This window comes from Rhinoderma darwinii, chromosome 2 (genome assembly GCF_050947455.1).
Source record: "Rhinoderma darwinii isolate aRhiDar2 chromosome 2, aRhiDar2.hap1, whole genome shotgun sequence".
NCBI classification, from domain to species: Eukaryota; Metazoa; Chordata; class Amphibia; order Anura; family Rhinodermatidae; genus Rhinoderma; species Rhinoderma darwinii.
Genome location: NC_134688.1, coordinates 426,355,646 through 426,360,600, shown reverse-complemented (window position 1 = coordinate 426,360,600; position 4,955 = coordinate 426,355,646). Strand labels below are relative to the sequence as shown.

At 48.4% G+C, this 4,955-nt stretch overlaps 1 protein-coding gene across 3 annotated transcripts in view; it reads left to right on the top strand.

Moving 5' to 3' along the window:
- EFCAB5 (EF-hand calcium binding domain 5) overlaps positions 1–4,955 on the top strand; it is an 81,527-nt gene that overhangs the window by 7,862 nt on the left and 68,710 nt on the right. The window lies entirely within an intron of this gene.

Genomic DNA, 4,955 nt, shown 5'->3' with positions numbered 1-4,955 from the left:
GCTAGTCCTCCTCCAGGAACATTGAGCCAAGGATCCTTCTCCTACAAATGGCGGCAGCCTGGTCACTGTGCCCCCTCTCTGTCACACCAGTCCTCTTTCTTTCTTCCCCCTGAGTCACCTCGCTCTCCCTCACTTCCACTTCCTGTCACCCAGCTCTGTCTCTTCAGTCACTCGTCCTGCAGTGACACCTTGTGGCTGCTAATAATATGACAGGCATAACACAGGATAACACAGAAGAAAAATACCACTAAACATGAAAGATGCACAGGGAAGACAGTTCACTTTAGAAGGGCCGTATCACCCCCTTACACTTCCCCCGGCTTTTTCGAGTGCAGTCCCTTGCACTCACAGAGGCTAGCCAGGCATTCATTTCTGTAGCGGTTACAGTTCCCCATCCTTGTAGAGCTGTGTTCTCCTTTTTGTCGACCTCTTGGAATCCCACTGCATCCGGTTGTCTTACGGTCGACAGGTCCCGCTGATCTTTAGGCTGGTCAGTTGAACAGACGAAAGGCTGTTGAAACGGTGGTTCTTTAGTAATCAATCCTGGTCCTGGATTGTTGGCTGCTACCAACATCGGACGTTGCAAGACTGCTGGTGTGAATTCCGCAGCTGCAGGGGAAAGGAGGGATGGCTGGTCACGAGACGTTTGACTTGACACTTGACCTATGGCCGGGTCTCTCGATTCCTCTAAACTCTCTGACCTGAGCTGGTGAAAGGGCCGACGGGGTCGCCGCCGGTCAGGGGCAAATCTGCTTCCCTTAACTGGAACACCACCGGGGCCTGTGACATTGGCAGCTTCAGTGCCCTTTCTTCCTCCCACTACATCAAATTCTACCATCTCTCCTTCTCCAACGCTGCGCAGAGACTTCTGGGGGTTGCTCCTCTTTATAGCAGACCAGTGGACAAACACATCGCCTTTATGGTCACTTCGGCGAATAAAACCGTAGCCCTTTCGGACATGAAACCACTTCACCGTCCCTTTTACTTGACTAGAAATAAACTTTCCTTCCACTTGGCTAAGATTCCACACCTTGTGCTGTACTGCTGGTATTCCTGTGCAGCACCCAATAGCTCTCTGTGTGGATGATAGAGGGCCTCTACAAGGAACTTCCGCCACCCGGCCCTCAGCAGCGGGTCCTTCTAGTTTAAAGGTGGCCGTTTCATCCTAGGGGCATGACAGTCTCTTGCCAGGTGTCCTGGTCGGCCACATTCCCAACACCGGCGAATTTCGGCCGGATCAAATCTTCTCTGCCGAGGACGGTCCTCCCGGGTAGAACTTGCCGCCTTCAGCTGGTTGATCTCTTCTGTCATCTCCCTCATGAGCTCCCTCACATCCCTGGCAAAGTCTCGGAGGAAAGCACTCTCTGGTGTGGGGTCCATTTTCGGAGGCGGTCCCCTTTCGGTCGAGTTGTGTACACTAACGTGAGCACCATCCTTTCCCTCGTGCTGCCACTCTATGGCCTCTCGAACTAGGTCCACTAAGGCGGTATGCGGCTCCGTCCGTATATAGTCTCTGAGGCTCCTTCTTAGCGCTCTATTCTTCAACCCAGACAAGTATTGGTCCCGCAGCACCCTGTCCGGGTCAGGGACAGCCGCGCACCCCTCTTGATCTTTCTTGCTAAGTCGGTTCCACAATCGTTGGAGTGCAACCGAGTACTGTTGGACGGATTCATCTTCCCGTTGACTACGGGTATAGAATTTTTTCCGTAAATCGGTAACTGAGGTAGTGTCTCCGTATAGGGTTTCGAGCCTGGTGATGATGTCTTCCAGGGTCGCTCTTTGACTGACTGGGAGGACTACTACTGCTGCACGAGCATCTCCTTCTAGCAGGCTCAACGCGAGATCCGCTTGGTGTGGGGGAGGTACTTGGTAGAGTCGGGCCGCTGCTCGTAGCCTCTCGGCCCAATCCATCAGCGTCACACTCTTTCCGTCATATTTGGGCACATTTAACATGGCTGCCCCCATAGGGAACAGAATTGGGGGTGGGGCTGGGGCACTGATGGCAGACTCCGCTGAAGTTCCTGGTTGGCTCATCCTGTTCGTGACGCCACGTGAAAGGTAAGACTAAACGTGGACACCACAACACTACTCAGTTCTTTTCAAATAAACGGTTTACTGAAAATCACAATTTCAAACAGGCCAAATAACGACAATACAGTATTCAAATCAAGTCTCTCAGTAGCTGAGGCACTCGCCCTCGTGGGAGTCCTACCAGCTCATGGGTGGCTGCGCCTGGCGCTCACTGACCCGGCCCGGCGGGTCTCAAGAAGGAAATGGGCCGTCTCCGCGGATCACTGTGGTGCTACCACTCACACTGCGGAATCCCCAAAGGTGGAAGCTATGCCCCTCGCCCTTTGGCTACGGCGTGAGTCCGGCGGATATATTACCGCGTGCGCCTCCGCGGGTCAGAGTGAGAGCTACTCACTACCACGCGGCATACCACCCTTACCTCTGCTTTCTGCTCCTCTGTTGAAGAAGACGACATCTTTTCCCTTGTGTCTCCTGACACTGCTGAGCTGTAGTGAATGTCCAGCTAGTCCTCCTCCAGGAACATTGAGCCAAGGATCCTTCTCCTACAAATGGCGGCAGCCTGGTCACTGTGCCCCCTCTCTGTCACACCAGTCCTCTTTCTTTCTTCCCCCTGAGTCACCTCGCTCTCCCTCACTTCCACTTCCTGTCACCCAGCTCTGTCTCCTCAGTCACTCGTCCTGCAGTGACACCTTGTGGCTGCTAATAATATGACAGGCATACACAGGATAACACAGAAGAAAAATACCACTAAACATGAAAGATGCACAGGGAAGACAGTTCACTTTAGAAGGGCCGTATCACCCCCTTACACGACTCCTGCACCCAATAATCCGGCCTGTGCATAAAGGATTGGTTCAAAGCGTACGTCACTATCCAGGGATAATTAATTTTATTATTCATTCTCCCCATTATTACATCATCCTATTATGACCTATTGCACTCCGCCCAGCTTACATATACCCTGATGTACTCCACATAGCTTACATATACCCTGATGTACTCCGCACAGTTTACATATACCCTGATACACTCCGCCCAGCAAACATATACCCTGATGAACTCCGCCCAGCTTACATATACCCTGATGTACTCCGCCCAGCTTACATATACCCTGATGTACTCTGCCCAGCTTACATATGCCCTGATGTACTCTGCACAGCTTACATATACCCTGATGTACTCCGCGCATCTTACATATACCCTGATGTACTCCGCCCAGCTTACATATACCCTGATGTACTCCGCACAGCTTACATATACCCTGATACACTCCGCCCAGCTTACATATACCCTGATGTACTCCGCCCAGCTTACATATACCCCCACATTATAAACTGAAACACCAGTAAAACACTAAACAAAACTACTACCAAGCAAAATCTGCGCTCCAAAAGCCAAATGGCGCTCCTTCTGGGCCTGGCAGTGTGCCCAAACAGCAGTTTATGACCACATATGGGGTATTACTGTACTCTGGAGAACCGCTTAACAATTTATGGGGTGTATGTCTCCAGTGGTACAAGCTGGGCCCAACGCATTGGGCACTGAAATACCATATATGTGGAAAATGTCAATTTTCAATCTGCAACATCCACTGTGCACTAATTTCTGCAAAACCTTTGGGGGTCAAAATGCTCACTACACTTCTAAATGAATTCCTTGAGGGGTGTAGTTTCCTAAATGGGGTCACTTCTCGGGAGTTTTCACTGTACTTGTACCTCAGCGCAATGCAACATGGCGTCAAAAACAAATTTTGTAAAATCTCCACTCCAAAAACGAAATTGCGCTTTTTCCGTTTAGACCCTTGCCGTATGTCCAAATAGCCGTTTACAACCACATATGGGGTATTTCCGTAATCAGGAGAAATTGTGTAACACATTTTGGGGTGTCTTTTCTCCTGTATTCCTTGTGGAAATGTAAAATTCTGAGCTAAAGCTACAGGTTATTGGAAAAAAAATTTTTTTCATTTTCATGGACCAATTCTAATAAAATCTATAAAACACCTGAGGGCTCAAAATGCTCACTACACCTCTAATTTAATTCTTTCAGGGGTATAGTCTCCAAATTGGGATCACATCTGGGGAATTTCTACTGTACTGGTACTTCAGGGACTCTGCAAATGCGACATGGCCCCCAGAAACCAATTCAGCAAAATCTGAGCTGCAAAATCCAAATGGTGCTCCGTCCCTTCTGAGCCCTGCCGTGGGTCCAAACAGCAGTTTATTACCACATAATGGGGTATTACCGTAATCAGGAGAAATTGCTTTACAAATGTTGAGGTGCTTTTTCTCCTTTATTCCTTATAAAAATTAGAAAATTCTGTGTTTTTTCCAAAAAAAAGTCTCTTTTCATCTTCACAGACTAATTCCAATAAATTCAGCAAAAAACCTGTGGGGTCAAAATGCTAACTATACCACTAGAAAAATTCCTTGAGGGGTATAGTATCCAAAATGGGGTCACTTTTGGGGCGATTCCCCTGTTTAGATCCCTCCAGGGCATTACAAACATGACACGGCACTGAAAACCATTCCAGTAAAATCAGAGCTCCAAAATCCAAATGGGGGTCCTTCCCTTCTGTGCCCTGCTGTGGGTCCAAACAGCAGTTTATTACCACATATGGGGTATTTCCGTAATCGCGAGAAATTGCTTTACAAATGTTGGGGTGCTTTCTCTCCTTTATTTCTTGCAAAAATTAGAAATTTTTAAGTTTTTCCAGAAAAAAAGTAGATTTTCATTTTCACAGACTAACTCCAGAAAATATAGCAAAATACCTGTGGGGTCAAAATGCTAACTATACCCCTAGATAAATTCCCTGAGGGGTGTAGTTTAAAAAGTGGGGGTCACTTTTGGGGGTTTCCACTGTTTTGGCACCACAAGACCTCTTCAAACCTGACATGGTGCCTAAAATATATTCTGAAAAAAGGAGG